The 25,589-nt window shown below is 34.9% G+C and overlaps 1 protein-coding gene across 4 annotated transcripts in view; it reads left to right on the top strand.

The window, feature by feature from the left end:
- Efna5 (ephrin A5) overlaps positions 1 to 25,589 on the top strand; it is a 275,616-nt gene that overhangs the window by 2,089 nt on the left and 247,938 nt on the right. The window lies entirely within an intron of this gene.

Genomic DNA, 25,589 nt, shown 5'->3' with positions numbered 1-25,589 from the left:
AAAGCCTGCGTCTCCCGGACGCTGTTGGCTTGGAGGCGCCGGCGGGAAGCGCTCCCATCGCGCCCCTCTTTGTTAAGAAGTGGAAAGGCTGGGTGCTCTTGGGAGTCCCTGGAGCTACCCGGACCTACTGCCTCTGCAGGGCATGGGGAGACTCGGAAAAGGGCGGGAGCCAGAGAGTTGGGACTTCTCCACTTCCCACCCTGGCAGGCTGATCGACATCCCAATCCCATTGCAGGGCTTGGTCGCCTGGAGCCCGCGATGTACGCTTCCGAGTGTTCACGCCTGGAGCGTGGGTGCGCAGGGACTGCGGAGAGAACCCGCCAAACATACCCAAAGTTTTTTTTTTTTTTTTTTTTTAAATTTTCCTTCTCTTTTCCCGGTGCAAGCAGAGCGCGCACGGACTAGGGGAAGTGAGGGGGGCTGGGAAGCGGAAGCTTTAGATTTTTATTTTCCTCTTTGAGAGAAAATCGTTCGGCCCCGGAGTCAGTCTGGGCCCGGCGCGCTTGTCAATGGAGAGGATTCCTCCTGCACTTCCCGCCTTAGTGGGTTTAAGGTGCCGAAAAGTTTGATCTAATACCGGGTTACGTCATGTGTGCGGAGCAAGCTCCAGGAGTTGATTGACCGGGGAGTTGGGAGCCCTTCGCCCGCGGCCTGGCGGGACGCAACTGGAAGAACGCGCGCGTTTACCTGGAACCGTTTTGCAGTCGTCCCCGAAGCCCGCCCGGTATGCGGGAGGCTAGAGGTGGGCACCCTGGGCTGCCCTAGTGCACGTGATGAACCTATCCAGCTGCAGATGTCCAGTGTTCTTGGACTCTGGAAGTTGAGGGAGGGGGGTGGGAATTCAGAATGCCTGGAGGACCCCTCCTGGTCCCCAGCAGTTCCAAACCTTACTTTCTCCCGGGCCTGTGCGCAGGCAGTCGGCCCCTCCGGGACTATCTACCTCTTTGTTTATGTGGTACATAGGCTAGCTTTCATCTGTGGGTTGGTCTTGGTGCCTGCCTAGGAGGGAAATATATCGATTGTACTTAAAATCACAGGTTTTTCTCTGGGCCGAAGTGGAAATTGGGAGGGGAAGAGGCGGGAGACCGACAGTGAGCCTGTGGTTGCTGTGCGCCCAGCGCGCCTAGGGAGAGGGGACAGCGGGCGCCTCCAATTCTTCTATATTCCACTGACTGTCTCCACCGGTCTCCAGCCTTTCCTCTCGGTATTCATGTATGGGAAGGATTCCCTGCTTGAATACTGTCAGCTCAGATAAAGATGGGCATGTTTCCCCACAATCGGTCCACTGGTTGCGGATCTGAGAAGGAGAACCTCCCCCCCCGCCCTGCAAATCCAGGATAGTCACACCCAGGTAGCCCAGTTCTAAATGCACCGCCTAGCAGAAGTGGAGACATCCCTCAAAGTTTGTTTTTTTAGAGTCTCATGGAGGTGGGTGGTGGAATTGGAAGCTATTTCTTCTTTGACATGCCACTTACCACTATTAGGAAAAGAGAAAGAGAAGTCTTCCTGCCAGAGGAGATGCCTTTTATTAAAGCTGACAAGACAAATAGAGCAAGCTTTCCAGTTGTGATGGTGTTAAAAGCAAGTCTTATTATGTTGGTTGGTTTTATTCCCTTTTGGGCTTTATTAGACAGCATATATGAACAAGGAATTATTTCAAAACTTTAGTGTTTTATTAAATAGAGCAACAGTGAGTCACTTAGTTGAATTAGGGACATTTTGCTCTTGGTTGTGACTCCAAACTTCACACTCTGATCTTTTTCTCCTGGTATTCTTGTATTTGGAAACGGGGGTGTTCCAGCCCCCCCATTTTAAAATAGAAAAAGCCAACACCACCACCCCTACTCCAACCCCATTTCTTAATCTGTCAAACTAGTCTGAGTTAGTTTAAGGACATTTTATCTTAGGTTATCTCTATTTTATACTTTTGATACTGTTGTTTGGTTTGAGATTAGCACATTGATTTTTGTCTCAGGTCATATTTTTTAATAGATTTGCCCTGCCTGAAGAAAACTCTTCTGCTCAGGATGCCATGGTAGTTTAAACCTGCCCAAAGTTAATCTATAAAATTTTAAAACACCAAGAGTATTCTTAACTCAGTATGCTAATTTGAAGATGTGGAAATGCCTTTCTGTTTGATCATTATCAGTTTGATAATGTCCAAATGAAAGAGTGATGTACACCTCTCACCACCAAGAAATTTAGCCCGAACATTTAATATTCTCAGGAGTTTATGGAGGCATTTATTTTGTCTGTTATTACAGTAAAACTTAGAAAGTAGGTAGTGGTAGGCAGTTTTAACTGAGCAATGTTGAATTAGATGGTACTTTTTTATGCATTAAGGAAAATCAAGTTGGATGTAATTTGAAAAGGGCCAAATGCAAAATAAGTAATTTGAAAATAAGAACCAAGAGTTTGTCACAGATTTTATGAGACAATTTCATAAAATTTGCATAAGTTTACCACACTTTATAACTTCAGTGTTGTACTTTTTCTTTCATATATGTTGTCATTTTGTAATGTAAGTTAGCTATGGCTTTGGTTTTATGTAGAATGTATCAAGATTTTGCTAAATTGAAAGGATATAGTCAAAAGACTGAGTACATCATGTTAATTGCAACTTAGGAAGATTTTAAAATTTTTCTCTTGGAAGAAAAGTTTAGTAGATATATTAAGCTGATGAGATTGAAAACTGTTTCAATGAAGTAAATACATTGGAGTTTATACTAATAGGTTGAACTTGAAATTGTATTTAGTTAGGTAAAATTAGAATCAAGTATGTACTGATAATAGGGATTAAGTATTTTATTGTGTAACTTGTGTTACAAGTACCTTGGGTAGCTGATGGGAATTTATCTGCTACGTTGAGTATTGTCATTGATTCTCCATTGATGCCATAAGCATTTATAAATCTGGGATCATGGGAAAAATATTAAACTTATTTGCGTCAGAATAGTTTTACTGTTAGAATCGATTTTCCTGATAGTCATTTCTGGTAAGTGGATATTTAATTTTCAAATGCTGCTAACTTTTTAGTTGCCCACATTTATTGGGCAGGGACTAAACTGATTTTATATTCTGAAATGGCACAGATGTGTGGAATAGTAACTGAGAACTATCAGTCCAAGTAGAAATACTTATAAGACATTTGCCTACATGCATGTACTCTGTTTCTAAAATTCGAAAACTTGTCTGTTTCACCTAAAAGTGTGATTAATAGAATGATCCTTTTAATATTATGTTGCATTCTAAATTGGAATGTTACTAAGTAATGTTTAGTAATAAAAATACAAATCGTTGTTTATATAGTTATTTGTTCTTAATTTCTTTAAGATTGTAGGAAGCTTTTAAGTAAATCAAAAAAAGAGAAGACTTTCAGTAATAAAACTATTCGTGTTCCCCCTTAGTAACTATGCTGATAAAGATAGACATGACTTAATACTGAGAACCTGCCTCTTAACCTGAAGCATGCTGTAATACTTTGGTTCCTTCAATAGACTATTCTTTTAAACCCTATGTATATTGAAAAGTTTTGGGATTCGTTTATGTGCCAAAATGATGCTAGAATAGCTAAATGTGTCTCCTACTTGGCATTATGGATGCAATAATAAAATAATACACAGCCAGTATAATCACACTTTCAGTAATGCTAATTCCATTCACTTGGTGCTTTATTTCTGCCAAGGTTTGAGTATCATTGATTTTAAGAGTTATTTTCTTAGCATGAGTAATATCTCTGTTAATTCATCAAGGATTTACTAAACTTGAGCCTAATGATGTTTTCTTTGGACTTTTTCAGTTCTTTAGGAACTTTTGTAAAATAAGCATTTCATAGTAAAGTAGTAGGTAATTGTTTCGTTAACACGTAGTCTTGGAATTGTGAAAGTAATGTACATTCTGGGTCAACATTCCCAAGTCCTTCTGAGGTCATATGTATGTGGCTAAGTAGAGAGAAGTAGTAAACTATTTTTCCCTAACCGTATTTCCTTGGGTATTTTTCTTCTTTCAAAATTCACTTGCTTCATTTTAAAAATTCTGAGTTGTCATCATTTTGAGACACACATACACACATAGCAGAATATTGGCACTATACCTTTTTCTCTGACAAATAAATCATCATAATTTATATCCAAGAATTTGATTTCAGAAAAGGTGAAAAATTTGTCTTGGTTTGGAATGAGGTTTATTACTAAACATATAAAGGATTTCCCCTTTTTTTTTTCAAAATAGAAATGTTTTAAATAATGTTTTTACATGTTAGATACATAAATCTTCTTCAAGTAAAAGACTACTTAGAATCCTACTAATGAATGAGCCTCAGAGTAACATATCAGTTTATTAGATATATTAGGGTAATTTTATTTTGCTGTTTGGATCAGAATTTATGTAAAGACAAAGGTAAAAATAAGACAGTACAAGTGAGACTTAGCAGCCTATATTTTAATGCTTATTTACTTACAGGAGACCTGAAATGAATTCTCTTCCCTTTTAAATCTAGGAATTTATGAAAGAGAAGTATGTTTCTTGACTTTTGTTCAGTTTTCCATAGAATTTTGTAAAGCAAAGTTATCTACTAAAATATTATGTCCTAACCACTGAATGAATTATTTTATATATTCATAAAACAAATCATCAACCATCTGTTTTTTTAAATGACTAAAACATCAGTGCTGTTTGTAGGCACTATTGACTGTAGTCTCATTTGGCTTTTCCAGTATGAGACCAGTGTTAATAAATTACTTGTGATTAAACATATCAGAGACCATCTTTTTTAGTTCATTACTTCCTGGTATGTGATTTTAGGGTGTCAACTAGACCACTGGCACACAGAACTGATACCTTATTGTCATATGTGTTGCAGATGATAAACAATAGCTTACCTATAGTTTTTACCTTTGAAAACAGGATCAGGTTTGGAAGGAACATCTAGTTCTTTGGGTGCAAATTAAACTTGTGCATTTCCTGCCATGTAATCTTGCAAATGAAATTCCTTCTGAACAGGCATTTCATTGCATTCTGTCCACTGGTCTGGTTTCTTGTTGGTTAGGGACCGACAAAGATGGGCACCTCCTTTTCTCCCCTGTTGCTATGAACCAAGCAAGCTACCAGCTCCATGCTGGGCCAAGAAAATGAATGAATACAATTAGTCCTTCAGGAGTCTGACCTTTGCTAGCTAGGAGATGAGGATGCTAGAAGAATTTACCTGAGAGAGAGAGAGAGAGAGAGAGAGAGAGAGAGAGAGAGAGAGAGAGAGAGAGAGGGAGGGGAGAGGAGAGAGAGGAGAGAGAACTTTAAAATATAAAATGAAGAAAACATAAGAATACGTTAAAAACAGAATTTTACTTGTATGGTAAAATTTGGTCTATTAGTCGTTCCTTTTTTCAGTATAAATCATTGGATTAATAATTTTTTTAAAGATGCCATTCATCCTCTTCTTTTTATGAATGTTGTAAATAACCTCCATAGCAATAAGGATTTTAAAACCTGTGGTATTTTAAGTGATGAGCCATTCTCTGTTGACCGATTCCATGTTATTGATTTTCTTTTCAGAAGTAGTATACAGACTGTTAAAATCATAGTCTGATTGGAACATCTGTGTTGGGAAGGAAGTCTTTATTTCCCTAAGTACAGTGAGGAAGGTGGTCCTTAACCCAGGACAACTCACTCAGATCAGGCTTCTGAAACTGGGGAAAAATTTTTGTCCTTCGATCATTTGTGACAGATAATACCTTCCTGTTCAGGTATAAAATCCTCAAATAGGAGTGTAAGAAATGGGATATTAATATTCACTTTTAATAATTTGTCTTATGACGGTCATAGCCAAACATCAATAAATTACTGTCTCTTTTAAGGGCCTGATTTATCTGATTAGATTTATATGTTAGTCAGCTTTTCAACCTATGTCTTAGGCTGTTTTGTAGAAAAATTTCTCATGATTAATGTGAACTTCATGTGTTTCTGAATAGGATATTACTCACTACCAGGAGATCTGCTTTTTTCCTTAAATTTGTCTGCATTCATATTTTGAAAATTTAGTCAGTCAATAGCAAGATAGCACAATGACACAGAAGTTCCTCACTGAACATTAAAATTGAGCAATGCTCATTTTATGTATTGTAACTACTGTGCATAATTTTTAGTAAAAAAAAAAGTTCCTTAGATCTTACTATTCTTGATGGTCTGTACTCATTGTACTTTCTGAAGAATGATTGTAAAACTACTGTAAAAATCTGTGCACTATTTTCTAATAGAAAATTCACGTAGATGCAAACTCTTGATTTTGAGATTTCTGGGTATAGTTTTCAAATAATGAACCATATATTTCAATAAAAACATTGTTTTAAAATAGCGAAAACTCCTACTTAAGTTATCTAGTTGCTGAGAGAGAGTGCACTGTAGCAATGGTTAGCTCAGCTTTCATTCAGGTAGAATTCTATCATTTTCAATAAGGAAAAATAAACCTTTGTCATCTTTAGAAACATCCTTCATACAATTGACAGTTGACAGGTTGAAGAAAATGTTACTGTCAGGTCTTATTTTCCACTCAAGTAAGGAATAAAAATAGGATTGAATGATTTTTAAAAAATCTATTTCAAATTTATTTCAAAATGGAGGAAGATTTTTTAAGTTTTATATGTAAGTCATAGAATTAATCTGCCATTTGCTTCAGGGAAGGTCAGCAAAGTACAATTCAAAGAGATTGTCTAGCAGTTAATTTTCTGTGGTTTTTGCTTCTAAAAATTAAATATTGCTGGATTGATTCTAATAAGATATTACTGTGTGTTTTTAGGATTGGATTCTTAAGAGACGCGTTTTCAATGTTATTCCTATTGTTACTTATCAAATGACCCTGTTTTCATGATAGATGATCATGATTTTGGCATGAAGTTAAAGTGAGAATTTGCCCATATGCATTGGACAGTCATGTAAATCAGCATATGTGTATGCATTGGACAATCGCGTCATTAGCACGCAAAGATTAGACCTTTTTTTTTTTTTAATGGCTTTGTTATTAATAACTTTCAATAACTGCATAGTGTAATCCACGAGTTTCCACATGGAAGTCCATGAATGTGTGGACATAAGGGGAAAAAAGACTAAATTTGTATTTCCTGATTTGGAAAATCTTGGTTTTGGGCTTCCAGTTAAATCAGCGTGTTTCTTTTCTTCCCCAGAAGCAGCCATCTTGTTTTAAGACCGATTTTATTTCTTTCATGAAAATAGTCCGGAAATGAATATGGACGGTAGGAAAGGACCAAACCACTTTATAATCATTTCGGCAGGACTCTACTTTTAAAACTCTTTCATATTTGCAGAGTCATTAAAATGCTATCTTCAGTTTTTTTGGTTTATTTTAAAAACGAATGCTTTAACAGTAATATGTTTAAACCCAAGCATACGATATTTTAATGTTAAATGTTGGGCTGTACCATGTTTCCATATGTATTTTTCTCTTGAAGCTTATAATTCATTGTTAATTTCAAAGTAATCTATTAATAGTCTCTGATGTCACCCCCTCATCCTGATTTCCTTTTTCTGACTGTACTAAGTAGTTATTTTTTATTGGTTAACTTTTTCCCTCCCAATTTTCTCAGCAGTACTAGGGATCTTTCCCCAGTAAGAAATATTGATAGAAATGTAGGTACCTCTCCAAATAAAGCATTGGGATGCTTTGAGAAGCATTATACAAAGTCAGAGTATTTTGCCATTGAATTATATAGAGAAAGTCCTCTCGCTTTCTCATTAACAAACCCTTCTTGCGGGTACTTATAGAAAAATTATTTTAGAAGTAAATTCATATTTGATACTAAAAGTTATGAGACTGTATCAACTGAGTCTGCTATATTTTCCACTGTGCTTTGTATATTTGGAAGAATGTGTTGCCTATTAACCTTTACCAAATTTTTATATTACACATCTTGTTACTGCATTTGTTTGTCTGGAAACTTTATTCCATGTACTGCAGTAAAAGCAGAACTTCTTTAAGATTAATTTCAAAAGTAACCTGACTCAGTCAGTCTAATTTAATCTGGACACAGATGACTACTACTATGTCTGAGATAACCTCAGTTCATTAGAAGTAGGATTTGGGGTGGTTGTAAATGCAGCTTAATGGTGATAAATAAAATGCACATTTTAAGGATGGATATACATCTTATGTTTAAAGCCCAGGTACAGGTTGACAGTTTTTGCACCAAAGGCTTTACTCTGATATCTATCATCAGTTTTTCTTTGACTGGCTGGTGGAAAAGACTGAAATAACTGAGTAGTCAAAGTGACCTTTTAGTTTTAAAGGCTAACACTTTTTTTAAAATGCTGTTTCCAAGTTGTCAGAGTTCCTATTTTATGTTTTATTGGTAACTTATTTATCTATGTAAAAACTATAATTAACAATTAGCTCTTGTCTTTTACCGTGAAAATATATATGATGAAAGCATTTCCATATTAAACTGCAGTGTTGTGGTTTGAGTAAAATCAAGTTATGGCTTAGTTTGGTTGGATAATTATAGTGCAAATTGTTTTCCAGATTTTGATGATGGAGAGCATGATACTTGATATTTCATGTCATAGATGTCAATGGAATATATAATTTTGTTACATTTGCTGAAATTAATAATGTATAGAAGACATTCTTCTGGTTAAGTTTTTTTCTTTTTTCTTTTTTTTTTTTACAGTATTTAATTTAATGGAGACAAATGAGAATGGGAAGGAAAGGTAAAAATAACTCTACATATGGGAAAATTATCTTTTATGTTTGACAATTAGGTTAAACAAAGTGGGAGCAAATGAGCCTAGTTCCCCTTCTATTGTTTCAGGGCAAGAAAATACAGACAGATGTCGGAATGTGGAAGTGGTGACCTCTGACTTGCACAGCATGGCCACTGCCCTGGCACACAAGTGTCCTGAGCCACCATCATAGCAGCATGCTTTTTTGAAGTGACTGACACTTTGAGATGGAGATTCTGAAACTGATTCTGTAGCTATTTGTTGTTTTCCAAAGTATTAGTCTTTCCAGCTTTAATTTTAAGTTCCTCACTTTACCTTTTATGAAAAATGCCTCTTTGGTTCAGACAGAACTTCAGTGACCTCTGGATGAGTTATCTATCTGTGCAGTCACAACAGATCTTTACTTCCCAATAATTTTATTCATCGGTTCGGAATAATGGAAGAGGCAAAGGGAGACTCAGATGTACGGCTCTGCGGCAGCAAAGTGTTTGCCTGCTTTATTTAGCTAATACTTTTTTTTTTTTTAAAGATAGATGAAAGCAGTGGTTTTGTTAAAGGCCTTTTCTTTTGCTCTGCAATCTCGCCCATAACCCCTGGGTTCAGATAGACCATTAATGTTTTAGATACTGTGGCATTCAGTGTTTTCTTCATATATTTGTTTACTGTTACTGCCTCAATAAACTTTTATGCCTATTTCTGTAGTTTTCTGGCAGGGGCTCCATTTATTAAAATGTACTGACCCAGCACTAAGAGGGGTACAGTTCAAATAGTGGTGCTTCTGACAGGGTTTTGTGTCAAACTAGAGAAAATAATAGGGAAATGAAAGCTGCCAAAATGTGTCTCCCAATTACTAATTAATCAGGCGAGAAAGGACCTCAGTGACAGATCTCATGTCCGCCATGGCAGCAACTTGGGGATGCTTTATTTTAAATACTGTATAAAAGAAATTAAAGTAAGCCTCAGGAAATGTAGCACCCAGATATTTGATATCACAAGTGCTATTTTTTTTTAAGTCTGTGAAAAGCGAGCAAAAACCAATTTAAAACTGAATCTTTGACTCTTCGCTGATAGTATCAAAACAAAGCTGTTTTTACAGAGTATTTCCTTATTAATAAGCAATGCCTTTATTCTTATTAATATTTTAGTACAGACATGATAGTATTCTTGGTTTTAGTATTGGTGGAGCATCCTACACATACTTTACTGTTGACAGAGACTTGGGGAAAATTTTAAACATTTTCTACTGTATGCCTGACATCAATATTTTGAAGATTACTATGATTGAAGTGTAGAAGTCCCCTCCCCCACAATAAATATCACAATAAATATATGTGTGGGTGTGTATATTTGTGTGTGGAGAGAGAGAGAGAGAGAGAGAGAGAGAGAGAAAGAGAGATACAGAGATACCAATCTTTTCTGGCAGTGTTCCTCTATGGTTGCTGGACTCATAATTAAATGCCTGTTATTAGTGTATTTTTTCCATAGCATTTGCAACATGAAAAGAAAAAGGTCTTGCATGGAACTATAGCTGTCAAGGGAACAATGAAAACTAATTACACACTCTGCTATCACCATTGTCAACTATCCTCTTGGGAAGACAACAACATGACTGTGTGTGTGTGTGTGTGTGTGTGTAGGATATTCATATGAACATATAGGGTTGAACATACCTATTGGTTTAACTTTAAGCCCTGGGTTTTCTGAAGCAAAAAAGTATGAGCACTGTTTAACTCATAAAATGAAAAAAAGGCAGTTAGTTATTGGGAAAGGACTCTCCACTTTAATCTGTTTTTTTATAATATGGACTGAGAGAACCAGTCATTTATTTTGAATATTAGGGTAGTTTTGTTATTGATATATCTATGCTGTTTATTATCTCATTATCTTCCATAATTCTCTCTTTTGCAAATTGTTATTTATTTAGCTCTAGATTTTTGTGTTATCTAGTTATTGGAGAACTAATCACTTAATTTGTTATATAGAACTGCCTGTCACTCTTTTTTTATTGCTTTGGCCATTTCACTGTCTCTAGGCCTGTCCACTCGTAGATGAATTTAAGCAAAAATATAAATTTAAAATGCTGATACTTTGCAAATTACAGCAGCTTTGGTATAAGATTTTTTTTTTTGGAAAGAAAAGACTTTGAAGCTATTGAATTTAACATGAGGTTGTAGAGGCAATTTTGAATTTTAATCACCACACCATCCCTGTTCTCTGGTATCACATAGAATCAGGACCTGGCCCTAAATAATGTTTTATATTACTATCACCATTTTCATTTGGATGAATCTCTTTACTATATCTAAAACCAAAGCCAAATAGATGAATTTAGAAATTACTTGTTGATTTGAACTTATCCAAAGTGTTTGCATTAGAGAAATGTTATAACTAATGTTAGTAATAATATATTCATATACTGAATACCTAAATGTTACAATTGATAAAATATTTATTGAGTGATATTATGTGAAGAACACTGGGAGGCATACAGGGGATTCAGAGATGGATAAGGTGACATCTGCACCTGCTGTAAGAGTTTCATCACATCCTGTGGATATAAGTACTTTATAGTCTTATTCACAGTACAGAGTAGAGAGTATTTTATAAAATCTTCACTTGTCAATTTATTTGGCATATCTTTATCACGTATTGATATGGACCAGGTATTTTTCTCAGTGATGGAGATTTTGCAGTAAACAGTATAAACAACATCCCTGCCATTAAGAAGCATTTATTTAGTGATTTTTTAGGTTACTACGTACTTCTTTTTACCCATAAGGGTTTGCTCAGGCCTCTTGGAATCTTGTTGAAACACAGATTTTAATTCAGTAGATCTTAGGTGGGCACCCTGTACATTTCTAACAAGCTCCCAGGTTGTACTGATGCCTATGGCCTGTGAACCATGGTTCGGATAGGGAGGTTCTAGACAAAATTCAGCGGGGAAAGAGCACTTCTAGCTTCTCACCGGGGACTCTTGGTTTTATTTGCCCTGAGCTTTATATTTAGTTCTACAGTTTCTAAAATGACTCAATATTTACATGAGTGAAAGTTATTTGTCATTTAAAAAGCCTAAAAGGCATAGTAGTCTTCAAATCTCAGACAAATAAAATAGATTTTTATGTTGAGGTTTATGCTTCATTAGAAATACACCACTAACAAATGTAAAGGCCAAGGATTTTGCTGTAAGTCTTGCTCTCTATGGGCAAATTCTACTGGAGTGCAAATGTTGCCCTGGTCCAAAGAGAATCCTGTCATAAATGTCTAAGAATATTTATTTGCAAACCCTCTCCAGATGTATTTCATGTGGCAATGCCAGAATTACACCTCAGAAACAGATTTTTAACACTTTCCAATTTAAATCCATATGGTTAAATGAACCCAAAATGTTTATTTTACATTCAGCATAGAAGATGACTAACAGTTTTTCTTCTTCCACTGACTAAGTTGTGGGTGGCTTTCAGGGGCCTGTACTTCCTATGGAGTTATAAAAGGTTTGAGAAAAAAATGCCTTCCTGCTGTATATGATTCTGGTGTCCGTAGTGAGAAATCTTTGTTCCTGTAGAGTTTGCATATGTGCTTCTATTTTTTTCCACAGCATATATATCACTTTCTTTTGTGATGCAATTATTATGTGATGCTATTATTAACAAGAAATGGAACTAGTTGAATTTAGACTACTCTTTTTTTTCTTTTTGTTTGTTTTTGTTCTCCTTCATTGTATGTGTGTGAATACAATATGACTAATCTAAGTGAACTTTTAAGTCTCGAAAGCATTAAACTTAATGCTCCACTATGGAAAGATTATGAAAATAAAGATGAAAATGTTACTACTGTAAATCGGTTGTTATTTTTATGAAGACAAAAAGAAAGAGAATGGAGAGCACTTATTTTAAGTATCTTTTTATTTTTATAACAGGGCTCACCAACACTTTTTTTTTCTTTTTCTTTTTTTAGTTAATTACAAAGCAGAAGCAAATCTTTTCCTTTTTAATTAATTTTTAGTTAAATTTTTTTTTTTTTTTTTCAGTGCTGGGGTTGAACCCAAGGCCTTGCACATGCCAGGCAAGTCCTTCTACCATGACTACCTTTTCAGCCCTTAAATTATCGATAATATGAATTTATTTAAAATATTGAGCAGCATTTTCTGAGAACATTGTTAAGAACAGTTCATTTAAGATGTGACTGTTTGTAGGTATTTGTTTATGCTTGTCATGGTGTAAATAAAGGTTCTCAGTAATTTTGGGGGCTACCTTCTTAGGGTGTCTAGTTTTATGATTTTCATAGATCCAGAAATGTGAGAATCTCTATATGAGTTTAAGTAACTCTTTAAGGGGAAGGATGCAGTGTATTCAGAAGACTGGTAAATTTAGGAATAGAATATCATTATTGATTAAAATGAAGTCATTTGCATATCTTTAGGGAGTGACTTTTGTTCAAAATATAGTTGACTTACCTAAGGTTTACAGTCATTGACATGGTTGTAGTAAAGTAGAAGATGCTCAGTAGTTCTAATTAGTATTTGGCCTCTCCATTTTTTAAAAAAAGGCAAATAAATATATATACATATGTGTATATATATATGTATTTATTTAGTTCAAGGTTATTTACAGTGATTTGTCATCAGATTAATAGGTTATAACCAAATTTTTAGGTGCACTGATATATATATACATAAGCAAATTGTTTTGACTACATAAGATAAAAGCATTAAATTCATGTACTTTTCTATTTTTATTTTTTGTAAGATAACTGATTAGGGCAGAACCAAATATTTTTGAGTGTTTTATAGGCAAAGCCTCAGAGAATAAGATATTTAAATATTCTATATCAGATTAGATTTGCTAAAATAGTCTTTATTAACTTTTTTATATTTTAGATCTAGTTAAATTCAGTATTAGTTGACTAATACACCATTCATAGTCATGATTCTGAGCTTTAATTTCTTCACCCTAATAAATAAATGAATATAATAAAAATAATGTCTTTTTTATGTGAAATTTAAAGAAAAGTGTATATATGGCAGGACTTCAAAAACTGCTATAAAATTGTTATGAAAAGGACAGAGTCAGTCATACCTTAATAAGAGTAGGGGGGGAAAAGAATAGAGATTAAGGGTGGAGGTTGATTTATTTCTACAGGGGAATACCACTTTATAATTCAATATATTCATGTAAGTTGTATAGAAAATATGTTTTTATGAATAAAAATGTATTTTTCAAAGCATCATGGAAGAGTTTTTTTTAATAAGATAGTCGTATTATTTCGTAATATATGTTGTCCCTGAAAGATAAGATTTATGCATTTATGTTGGGTTTTCTTTTAAAGAAATTCACATTTTAGGTTTTATCCTGTGAGTTCTGCAAGACTAATAAAGTGTGAAGAGTGACACTTGAGGGGCAGGTCTGCTAGACCTTCCTCCCAGAAATGAGTTTTGGATTTCCTTTGTAAAACTGGTTAAGTTTAGTTTTAATGTCCTTTCTTCCCCTCTCAGTTTGTCTCATCTCTATCATTTTTTCTACTTTGGGCTTCATAGGTATAATGAAATCTCTCCATCTCAAAGGAGAAATTAATGGATACCGACACCCTCTTGGAAAATGCTTGTATTTCCAATGAGGAGCTTGTTGAAACAAATCAATTCCTGTCGGGGCTGTTCCTTACAGGCAGCCAGGCTGTCCCTGGGATCCTTGGATTTTTCTGAATCTCACTGCTAGAGGAATAGGGTTTAACTCCTTAACACTTCTCTGCTTAAAAACTCTTGCTACTGACTACTTTAAAATTTAGTACACATTAATTTTACACACATTGATGTTAGAAACATAAGTAGATCATAACATAACAGAAAGGAAACAGAATTTGTCAAGGAACACATATTTTAATACATTGAAACCTGAGTAACACATTACTGTCAAAGGACCACTTACTGTAGAATTGTCTGGTGATTATTCAGAGCAGGTTTTACCTCATATGTTTATAGTTAGGTGAATAGCAAATGTGCTCATTATTGATTTTTAAATTACAATTATACTTACATAATTATTTTATAACATCATTTTACTCCTAAAGTTATAAACCTCTCTTAAGAAAAAAAGAAAGAAAAAAAAAAACAAGAAAAAAATAATTCATACAGGAAATTATCATGATCCTTATGTTCTGTACCCAGAAATTTAGTGATATCTGAGGACAGAACTTGGCCAGTAGCTATAAAGGTACTGGGTTTATATTAGCAAGACCCAAATTTGTTGAAAGAGTACTGCTAACTCTGCATTACAAATTTCCCTTACAAGTACAATGTTTTAGTAGTTAGAATTGCTATGCTCATGGGACTCCTGGACTTTGCTCTGTTGCTCTTGTATCATTTCATACAAAAGCAGGTTTCTTTTGTTCTGATAAATTGGAAGTTAAGATTTGTCAAGGGAATGTGCTTGCTGTGGGTTTATTTCAAGTTTAAAACTTTTGTAATTTTATGTTACTTTTCTTCTGTGTCTGATGAATGATTAATGGTTACAATCTCTCCCCTGTTCTGGATTTCTTTCTTGGCAAAAGGGTAGTCAAGTTTAAATTTTGGTGATTTATTTTTATTGACACTTTGTATTATTAAAAAATTAATTCCTTGTATCTTAGACATCAGTTTAAAATTATCTCCTGGAGACTTCATCACAGCAGGCTTACTTGGTAATTTTCTTTCTGCAAGAGCTTGTTGAGTGATCAAACTAAGTATATGGCAGTCCAGTAATGTTGAAATGATTGGATTGACTTGCATTTTAATTATTTAGGTTTTATTAATATGGCAAATAATGAGTAAAGATTAGAGCCAAAGGTATTCCAGTGTATTTGATACATTCACACAAACAGAATAATACAATTCTATTGCACTGTCTCTCACTTTATATTTTTTGGAGGGAGGGATGGTTTGAATTCTCTTTGTGAAGGCTAAATTGTCCTTCTATTTTACATGTTTAGAATGTAAAATGATGACCTACCCTTTGATACTACAGGTTAATAAGCTAGAATTTTTAATTTTGGACAGTTGCAAATCCTCTTCATTCTCTGTCTTATTAAACATTTCAGATATTTGACCTTATGTAGAAATGTTATAAAATGCGAATGGAATGTATGGCAAGATCTTAAAAGATAACAGCACATTTATTGACTTGGGTAATAAGTGTTACAGTTAGGTTTTGCAGACAACTATGAATTTCTTCCCTCGGGTTTCTAACAAATCTTTATTAATTTCATATGACCTTACCCATCCTGCTAAGATTTATCAACTCTACTTGTGGTTTAGTTTTATAATAATAAAAGAAAAAAAAAAGTTTAAGTCAGGTGGTCACATTAAAAAAAAAACTTAGGTAATTTTATTATTAAAATAGTACCTCTACAGAGGTTCAATAAGAGTGTAAACTCACAGGAATACTCCATGGACTCTATAGTATTGAAAACAACTGTTCCTCCCACCCCCCACCTGCTGTCCCATTGGAAGCCACTTTAACTGGCAGGAAGAGGTGTTTGTGATTTTTCGTTTTGTTTTTCACTCTTCAGCACCATAGGTCAGCCTTCCCAATCTATTGACATTACAGCTGGCACACTTAGTAGCATGTAGAATAGAACACTCTTAATTTATTTTAAGACACACCTGAATTGGCAGAATGCATAAGATCTGGTTTGGAAATCAGTCATGGAGTTTGGATTAACTACACCTAGGGCACTAGTGCCATTCTGGGCAGAGGAGGCAAACCTTGGCAAGCTCCAGGCAATTGATAGGATCAGGACCCTGCTTACAAGATATGCAGGGGTCACATTAAGTAGATTTGCACTGCAGCCTGATATGGAGTTTTAAGGCTGCAGTAATCAGTGTTGGGAGACGATTGGTTTTTCTTGGTATAAATTGCTAATTAGTATTGAAAGTGTAACCTGTTTTGTTGAAGAGCCTCCCTTATTTTCTCTGAGAAAGTGGTTTGGACAGTAATCTATTTACTCTATCTCTCCACCGCTCTTCCCTCTTGTTAAAATAAAATCTAGAAACCTCTGGGGACTCCCCACTGTTGAGTTCTGCTTCGAAGGAGCTTTAAAACAGTGGCTTCAAACTGAAGTAAATATTGACTGGGTCTGGGGCTGAGCCCTGCTCAAAGCCTCCTATTGTTCCTCCTTAGTCAGCACTCCAGCCCCGCTCGAGTGTGCATGTGTTAGGAAGAGAAGAAAGGCTGTGGAGGGAAATTAACAGGGCCCACAGCTGAACTCGTAAATGCGCCATACAGAGGAAAGGGAAGCCGACTACAAAGCCAGCAGGAGCTTATGCTGGGTTACAGAGAATTTAGGAGCCTGGAGTGCAAGAACACTGGCCGTCCTGTCTCTTTCAGAGAAGTTTAAGGTACACGAAGTGGCTTGTCTGCATGGGTCCAGGCTGCCTCTGAGCAAAACCTTCACTCTGGTGGTGCTGTCTTCTCAAGAGGACAAGAAATGTAGCATCTTGGTGAACGCGAAAGAAAGATAAGGGGTAAACCTGGGTTCCAGAATAATAGTCTCCCTCTCTGATACCTGTTCTGATGCTTCTGTCAGCCTTCTCTCCTTCAGCTGTCATGTTGGATTATACACTCCCTTGGGTCTCCTAAGTGCTTTGGCATCCCAGGGGTATCAGATGGGTGAGGGAGAACCATATGCCTTCTGAAATGAAAGTTCTGAAGTCCTGAAGAGATGTTCTCATTATATGAAAAACTTAAACTTTTGTTAAAAAAGGAAAATTAAATCATTTAAATATGGAACAGATTCCCTTGTTTAAAGTGGAGCACTGTGAATAAAAGCTGCCTGTATTTTTACCATTTAATTCAAGAACCCAAACAAACAGCTGGCTGACTTATGTTTTAGTGAAAACCATCCCAGTACATTTACTAACAGGAAAAGTAAACATCCTTAAAAAGAAATTCTCATGTCTTGACTGCAAAGTGATTTTTAATAAATATACAGTAAAACCAATGGCACGTTTGGGTTCATTTCCACTGACACTGTGAACATCACTTTATCTGCATAGCCGTCCATGATGTTTGATGTGAACATATCGATGCTAAAGACCACATGCAGGCAAATACCAGGGCAATTAGAATATTCATTAATTGCCAAGGCAGTTGCCAAACTGTTCCGCTTCACAAACATATTAGGACAAATAATGTCACCATAAAGCATGGAATGCTGTGGACATAGAGAGAAAGCACATCTGTTCAGGGGTATCAGGAAGTACTTCCTGGAAGAGAAATAATTTAGTCTAGGTCTTGAATAATGGATATGATGTTAGGAGTCAGAGATGGAAGTGGTAGAGGAATATCCCAGGGATCTTTAGCAACAAGAGCAAAGCTCTGCTGGGGTAGATTGAGGGAATAGACAGAAAGTAGTTCATTCAGAATGAAGGAGGTCTGGCAAAAATATCTGAAGCATGGACTGGAAAGGTGTGTTGGCCATGTTGCACAGTGTCAGTGTAAGACTGTGTCTTTGCTTTTTTTAAAGATGGTAATGTTTTTAGAATAGGTTCAGAGCAAAATTGAGAGAGAGATAACCCCCCCATACCTCTTCCTCCATACTCATGAGGCTGCATTTGTAATATCAAGAAAGTTATAACGACTTTATAATAGATGGGTTAATAGGCTTCTAAATGTCTTACAATTGTTCTGCACTGTTGTATGTCTTAGGCACTGTGTAATTGCTTTGTAAATATTACTGAATACTGGTAAATGTTGAATATTTCCAAAAGTAGTTATATGGTAGGATGATAAAACTTAGGGCAATTCTAATATTTCTAGATGAAACCTGCAATGCTCTACTATATCTGAATTGTTTCTCCGACTTGCAAATTAAGCAATTGTTTCCAAACTCCCTTTTTAGACTAAAAGTATTGTTCACAAAAATCATCAGCAGAAACTTAATGTGTAAAACAAAATGAACCACAAATCACCGCAAAAAATCAGGTTGTATTTCAGAGAGATGGGGTCTAGGCTGTGCCCACCTCTGTTCCCAGGCTTCTGAAAGGACTGTGAGGAGTCTTTGAATGACATCCTCACAAGGGCCCTAGTGAGGGCAGGACTTGGTGTGTCCTCAGGAGCAAATAGCCATGCCGTGGAAGAGACACTTCCTCTTGCATAGGCCACAGGAGTGTTTGTGTTTCTCTCTAGGAATTGACTCCCATTTATTGAACACTTTTTGTATACCACATACAGTGCTTTAGAGGCTTCACAGTCATTATCATTTATATATCCTGACAAGAGCTCTTATGAGAGTTGTATTATAATGATTCTTGTTTTACAGATGAGAAAACTGAGTTTTGCATATTTTGAACTAGCCGAAGGCCACTTAGCCAATAAGTGGCCCTTAACCACTAGACTGGGCTGTGCAGAGTGACATACATAGTCTAACAAGACTCTGAAATGTTGGAGGGTGACCTCGGGACAGAATTTCTGAGGAGGCACAGTGGAAAATGATAGGGACTACATGCTAATATGAAAGGAGTGTTAAAAATGCACACTTGGATTCCTCCTTGTTGAGTGTTTAATGGACTGAGGTAGCAAGCCACAACTGTTGCACTTACAGCAAATAATTAGTACAAAGAGGTTAAATGTTTTGTGCACTTGTTCTTTGGAGCTAATTATTAGAACATAATATATATCCAATCGGATTGTTAGGGAATTCATACGCCAGCCAGCCCTCCTTCCCTGTCAGCCTGATTCCAGAGGGCTGGCCAACGTATAGAGCTGTTTTTGAAGACTTTCAGAAGAAATCTGGATATTCCTTGAATAAAAGTCTTAGAATTTAATACTCATACAGTCAGGAAATTTCTTCCTATAGTCAATCTATATTCACATACTTTTGAATCCATATTAATAATTTTGGTTAGCATAATAAAAATATAGATTTGCATAAAATGTTAAATGTAGATCTTGCTTACTCTACAATAAGCACATTTTTAGCAAGAAATAATAGTTTTTTTTTAAGTGATAGGGAATAGCATATGTGTGAGTGACATGTTATGTTTTTTTGTGTCCCAAATCCCTCCACCCCTATCTTTTCTCCTTTTGTTTTCTTCCTTTACAGGAGTTTTACCCTTCAGCTTAACAGTCAGTAAATTATTCCTGTTTCGTTTTAATGACAAAAATCTCCTGATAGGCTGTGAGTGGATCAGGTTCCCCCCTCATCTTTAGAGATACAACATGGAGAAGGAAGAAAGAGTTCTAGCACATACTTTATCTGATAAGTACATCTTTCCCAGATAAACACAGGTCTATGAGCTGTAGCATGTGCCTGGAAACGTAAGGCAATTCATCCTCATACATTGAGAGCCCTCTGTATCTCAGAAGTGGAAGCTATTACCTCCTTGTCTAGTTTAGTTGTTTATATGAGTAATATTGATATATGAATAATACTTAAGTTTGTGTACACTATCTGTATCTTTGTATGTGTTCTGTTCCCATTACCAGATTATAAGATTCTTGAAGTAGAGATTGTGGTTTGTATGTAGAAATACCACAGAAGGGCTGACCCATGATGGTTAAAAGTTTGAGATGAATTCTGGGTATGGTTCTCTGCTCTTGTACTTTCTGATTGCTGAGGTCCTGAACAAGTTAATTAGCCTTTCAGTGTTTCAGCTTCCTCATCTGTAAATGGAAATACTAATGTATTTGTCCAAGAGGATCATTTTAACAATCAAATACTAGTGCATATAAATCTTAGAACAATGTCCTGTACACAGTCTGTGGGCAATAAATTTTAGCTCTTAACAAATACTTTTGAAGGAATTTTTATGTTTTCTCATCATTCTATTTCCAAAAAAGTCTTATGATCCAGAGATGTCAAAGAGAGAGCATAGTCTAACATTGGAGTCAGGGTGACCTGCGTTCAAATGGGTGCTTCTGTTCTCCAACTCTCAGTTTTCACTTATGTAAAATGGGGAGAACATGTTGATTTGCAAAACTGTGATGATTCCATGATAAATTAAATGCATGTAAAACGCCCGGTGCATAATATTCCCTCGGTAAAACCTAGGTGTCATAATTTTATTATTATTCTGATTCATTAATTTGGAGAACTAATCATTTGAGAATTACCCTATAGAATCCATTGTCTGTCCTTTGATTTTGCTTTCTTGGCTGCCTCTTGCCTAGTGCTTTGATAGCTGAAATCATTGTGCTAATTGTGTGAAAATTCTCCTTTCTGATTTTATCAATTTGAAAGATGAAGTAATGTCTTTTCAGAAACTGCCAAGGGGGATCAGGGAACATGGATGTCACCTTTTTCTTTTTACTGAACTAGATGTTCGACCTGAAGCAATCATCAAATGCCCCGGGATTCTCTTGACAAGGTATTGAATTAGTTAATCTCTTAGGCAAGAGCATCTGACTCAGAAGATCTGAAGTTTGGCAAGGCCTGGACACTGTTAACTGCTTGACCCTGGGCAAGTTGCTTAACCCTGGTCAAGATGAGTTTCCTCATCTGTGAAATGAGGGAACAGTTGTCCTCTGTGGAGTCACTTTCAACTTCATGAATCTACTGGGTTTTTTTACTTCCTTAAATAAAACATGTAATTTACTTCCCTTTCCCCAATTTTGTTTTATCAGTGTAGAAAACATACATTCTTACAACATGCATAAACTTTTGAGAGAACACAATTTTTTAAATTAGTTTTAAATATGACTAATGATTTTTTTAAAGATTTTTTTTTTCTGTTTTACTTCCAAACATGACTTTAAAGATTTATATCTGGAAAACAGAATGGAAGTTATAGTTAATTAAGAAGAAAAAATATATATAACATGAAAACAATGCTCCCTTTTTTTTAAATCAAATTTGATGAATCCAAAATTTGACATAGGAAATCTTGACTGTGTTGTATTTGGTTAAACTCCCAATTTAATTTGATTCTGAAAATTAAGAATAATTTTAAAAATTTTAAGTGCTTCAAAAAAAGAAAAAGTAACTTGGAATAAAAAATATTTTCACTTTTTAGCTATAATATTTACCATAAGTTGATTTACTGAAACTGTTTAGTTTTCACTTATTTTTCCCTTGCTTTTGGGAATAGATAAGAAGTAGAATAAGGAAGACTTCTAAGAAATTTGGTAAATGTGTTAGTATTAGAATTCGACAAAGTATACAGTATAAATCTTTATCACAGTTGTATAAACACGATTCCACAGCCACATCCTTTATCTTAATTTTTTATATAATTCTTCTAATTATGCACATTTATTTTCAAATATGATTATTGAAATTAAAACAATATTATGGTAAGCTCTATTGTGAAATGGGCATTTCAAAAATTGTTTTAATAATTAGTGAAAACCTAAGTGACAGGACATACTGAATCTTTAATGTAAGTTCCAAGATGCCAGTTCTTTCTGCAAGAATGACTCAACCAGAAAATCAGTTACATTTTTAGTACATTTTAAGGTATTAAATGCATTTGTCTCAAGGTGCTGGTAAATGTAGAGATAGGTATATAAATAGTAATGAATAATTAGCTAATTCACCTGTTCTGTGTTTTCCTTGCATTGGACTGTCATGCTTACAGAGCTCATTTATTTGGATATGCCTGTACCATTTCAGGGTCTTTTTTCTTGGCAGTTTCTGGTCAGATTATTCATAATCAGTTTCATGGGTAGATTGGACTGGATTCACCCCATTTCCTGTGACAGCTAGGGTTTTTGGTGCACTAATCATAGTCACAGAGCATGAAGATATGTCCTCTGAAGAGGTTAGGTCTTGTTCTCATCCAGGTAGATTGATTTGGGAGCAGCAGCTTTTACCAGCAGCAGAATGTATGTTTGCCAGTGTATTTTTCATTTAGTAGTTTGTTGGACATGGACATATTTTTCATTTCCCTCTTGTCTAATAAAAGGAATCTGACTAAATTTAAGAATCCAACTTTAACTTCAGAGAATCTGGATTTTCACCCCTATTAATTTATAATTCTGTAATCTTTTTAGGATGAGTGTTAAAGGTTTATTTTACTCATAAATATTTCCAGTTACCAAAACACTTATTTTCATTGAAAGACAGTCTTAAAATAAGAGCTTATATGACAATGCTAATTGAGACTGATTTTTTCCCTTTTATAATTATTGAGTTACTAATAATGTACTATAGACTGTTACATGTATTATATAATTGTGAGATGTTGATGGACGTATATATAATAGCTGAATACTTAACACTGAAAAGTTGTCTGTTCTTGTTTCCAGAATTGAATAAAATGGGAACTTGTTGATATTAGTTAAGATGCAAAATAATTTTATTTGAATACACAAACACACAGTGCGTTTTACATCATCGTACCTCCTGTATGTAATTTTTTGGTGTTTTTTATTATCAAGGTGACAACATCACAAAGATGATATCTTTGGGAAAAAACATCAGTAATTTGTATTACAGGGACTTTATGCATTTCATAACTAGGATAGTTTATTTCAGCATGCATATTAGTTGTCTACAATGTGCTAATAATCATTCAGAAGCCCAGATTCCAGGAGAATTTATCTACTAAGAGATCCAATATCTGGAAGAACTTGGAGAACTGATCCTGAATGTCTGTACTTTATATAAAAATTCCTATATGATGACACTTTTTTAGTAATTTTCTTTTTTTTTTTTGTATTTTTCTTTGGAATCAAGAAAATTTCACTTTAAAAACTGCTTTCAGTGACAATACCCACTGATAGTAAGTGGCAGTATCTTCCTCTCCCCACCATGTATATATATTTTGGAACCAGTTTAGCATTCTCTCAATAGCTATTTCTTTCAATATTGCTGTGTCCAATATGTGTGAGTATATGTGATCCTTCCTTACAAGTAGACCCATGAACTTGAGTAAATTAATCAAAGAATTAGCACCTATGTGTTTAGTCAGTGCTCTCCCCCCTTCATTACTCTTTAATTGTCCCTTGGTAATAACTAAAATAGCAACATGAGATACTTGTAATCTACCTGGTGTCAGTTCTGACTTGCTTATGGTAGGTAGCATAGTGCTTTGCACACAGTAGGCACTTTGTAGAATTTTTAAAATCTAAAAATGATAATACTTTAAGGCATTTAGTGTTTTTTTAAAATTAAAATGTTTTTGTATATATCTAAGGTGTACAGTATTATGTTTTGATAAATAAAGCAATCATTGCTATAGTTGTTAGCACATCCAGTCTATTCTCCTAGCAAATTTTCAATATACAATAAAATAGCTGTCCTTAACTAGAGTCTTTAGTGTATTAGATCTCTAGACTTACTAATCCTATATAACTACAATCTTGTACCCTTTGACCAACACCTCGAATACTAGATACTACACATATATATCTGTTTGGATTTTATTTATCATTCATGTCAAAGAAAAGGAACTGCACTTCGCTTCACACATTTTTTATTTGCTAATTGGAAGTCCCAGCTAACCTATGATTAGTCTTCACAGTTGAAATGTGAATAGATCCTCATTCATTGTTTTTCTCAGCTGCATTGTTTCGGCTCAGCCTCTTAGGTATTTGGAAAGATGGATTGATGATGGCAAAACAGAATGGGCTTCAGGCCACAGGGAGTGTGTGGTACAATGAGTTTGACTTTCTTAATGGTAATGATCCTCCCTATTTACATGGACAAAATAGTAGATATCTGATTTGGTCAAGGTTTGGAATGATCCGATTGTGGTTATGGTTTTTGTTTTAGCATCCTCAAGGCATGAATTGCATCTTTAAAAGTACCTAACATTTTTAAATAGTTGGGGCTATTCTGCAAAGATTTGATGCCTATAAATACATGCAGTATTCATAGACACAAGTAAGTGAAAATAACTTCCCTTTCAAAATCCTTTTGAAGTAAGATTCAGACAAAGGTATTTATTTAGTGTCTTAGGGTAAATTTAATGATAGAATCAGACAGCCTGTAAAACTTTTTTAATATAGTATGGTCAATTTAGTTTAAATCGCCCTAAAACACTATTACATGCAGATAAAGATTTGATAGAAATAAATTTGGTAGTTTTCAATATGAATAGTGAATGAAGCCACTTAGGGGAACTTTTAAATATTTATTTATTTTGTAGTTCTGGGAATCAAACTTGGGGACTTACGCATGCTAGGCAAGTGCTGTACTATGTAGCTATATCATCAGCCCTAGGAGGACTTTTCAACAAAATATCATGAAGTAGTACAAATTTAATTCCGTCATCTGGGAAAAATACTTTGGATAAAATTCAAATGAACTGTTTAGTGTTGTGCAATGTTAGAGGTGGTTAGGAAAATAGTTCAGCATCTACCAGTCAGATGTACCCATGTTTGTGTTCTATTTAGAGCTTTTCATGTAATAAATGCGTTATGACTTTCTTTTTTTTTTTTTTCCTGGATGAATTTAACTCATGTCTGAACAGTTGAAAACATTTGCAAGTCATGACATTACATAAATGACATTTTTTTCATCTTTAAAAGTAAACCATAACCAATTTAAATTTTAAGAAAATTATTAACTCAGTTGAGCATTTATTCTGTGTTAGGTACTATCGAGGTAATTAATGAAGATATTTTTGGATGACAAAATGAACAGTTATTCATGAAAAAAACTGGGGTTATCTCCTTGTTTTGTTTGACAGCAAAAAGTATAAAGTTTTGTTTGCATATGAGATTTCTTTTAGTAAAATTACCTTCTCTCTTTAATAAACTTTCTATTCCTATAGACCATGTTTTGTTCACTGATTTTAATATTTTCGAACTGAAAAAAATGTTATTATAAATTTTTTCTAAATAGTGTTTCTTTTTCTCCACTCTTATTTTTAAGTAAGCACTAAATTTTTCCGAAAGCTACTGGAAGATAACAAGTAGCAATCCAGTGGGTGCTGGAGGAATCTGAGC

Source organism: Sciurus carolinensis, chromosome 6 (genome assembly GCF_902686445.1).
Source record: "Sciurus carolinensis chromosome 6, mSciCar1.2, whole genome shotgun sequence".
NCBI classification, from domain to species: Eukaryota; Metazoa; Chordata; class Mammalia; order Rodentia; family Sciuridae; genus Sciurus; species Sciurus carolinensis.
This window is presented reverse-complemented; position numbering and strand designations above follow the sequence as displayed.